The 1,203-nt window shown below is 39.2% G+C and overlaps 1 long non-coding RNA gene across 1 annotated transcript; it reads left to right on the top strand.

Moving 5' to 3' along the window:
• The first annotated feature begins 644 nt into the window (after positions 1-644).
• LOC139532674 (uncharacterized) lies at positions 645-900 on the top strand. Its single transcript, XR_011666632.1, has 3 exons — positions 645-703; positions 740-811; positions 848-900. It is a non-coding gene; the product is annotated as an uncharacterized lncRNA (long non-coding RNA).
• Positions 901-1,203: the final 303 nt, after the last annotated feature.

Raw genomic sequence — 1,203 nt, 5'->3', positions numbered from 1 at the left:
CCCCATTGGTCATTGTCAAGCCATGTGACAATGAGTGATAAGGGGTTGGCATGACAGCACAAACAGACTGGCACTCACATCAAATCCAGGATGGAGAACAACTCAAACCTCGGTTACTGACAGGTACAAACCTCCATCTCCTTCTTGATATTTACAAAACATATGCATTTTTACAACTAGAAGCCTTTAAAAACACAGAAAAGTTATACAATATACATTTTACAAACCATACTTTAGGTTTCATTGCCTTTAGCATGGAACAGCATCTACGAACAAATTAAGATTCGCTGTTTAAGAAAACATGACTTAACATTCATCGAATGGAGAATGAATAGTTTGAGAACCTTCACAGTAAACTTCCAGACTCATTATCATTTAGGTGAAGATGTCCTATCATCAGCTCAGTATCATTTAGGTGAAGATGTCCTACCATCAGCTCAGTATCATTTAGGTGAAGATGTCCTATCATCAGCTCAGTATCATTTAGGTGAAGATGTCCTATCATCAGCTCAGTATCATTTAGGTGAAGATGTCCTATCATCAGCTCAGTATCATTTAGGTGAAGATGTCCTATCATCAGCTCAGTATCATTTAGGTGAAGATGTCCTATCATCAGCTCAGTAACATTTAGGTGAAGATGTCCTATCATCAGCTCAGTATCATTTAGGTGAAGATGTCCTATCATCAGCTCAGTATCATTTAGGTGAAGATGTCCTATCATCAGCTTGGTATCATTTAGGTGAAGATGTCCTATCATCAGCTCAGTATCATTTAGGTGAAGATGTCCTATCATCAGCTCAGTATCATTTAGGTGAATATGTCCTACCATCAGCTCAGTATCATTTAGGTGAAGATGTCCTATCATCAGCTCAGTATCATTTAGGTGAAGATGTCCTACCATCAGCTCAGTATCATTTAGGTGAAGATGTCCTACCATCAGCTCAGTATCATTTAGGTGAAGATGTCCTACCATCAGCTCAGTATCATTTAGGTGAAGATGGCCTACCATCAGCTCAGTATCATTTAGGTGAAGATGTCCTACCATCAGCTTAGTATCATTTAGGTGAAGATGTCCTACCATCAGCTCAGTATCATTTAGGTGAAGATGTCCTACCATCAGCTCAGTATCATTTAGGTGAAGATGTCCTACCATCAGCTCAGTATCATTTAGGTGAAGATGTCCTACCATCAGCTTGGTATCAT

This window comes from Salvelinus alpinus, chromosome 10 (assembly GCF_045679555.1).
Source record: "Salvelinus alpinus chromosome 10, SLU_Salpinus.1, whole genome shotgun sequence".
NCBI classification, from domain to species: domain Eukaryota; kingdom Metazoa; phylum Chordata; class Actinopteri; order Salmoniformes; family Salmonidae; genus Salvelinus; species Salvelinus alpinus.
Note: the sequence above shows the minus strand (reverse complement) of the source record. Positions and strands in the feature narration are given on the sequence as shown.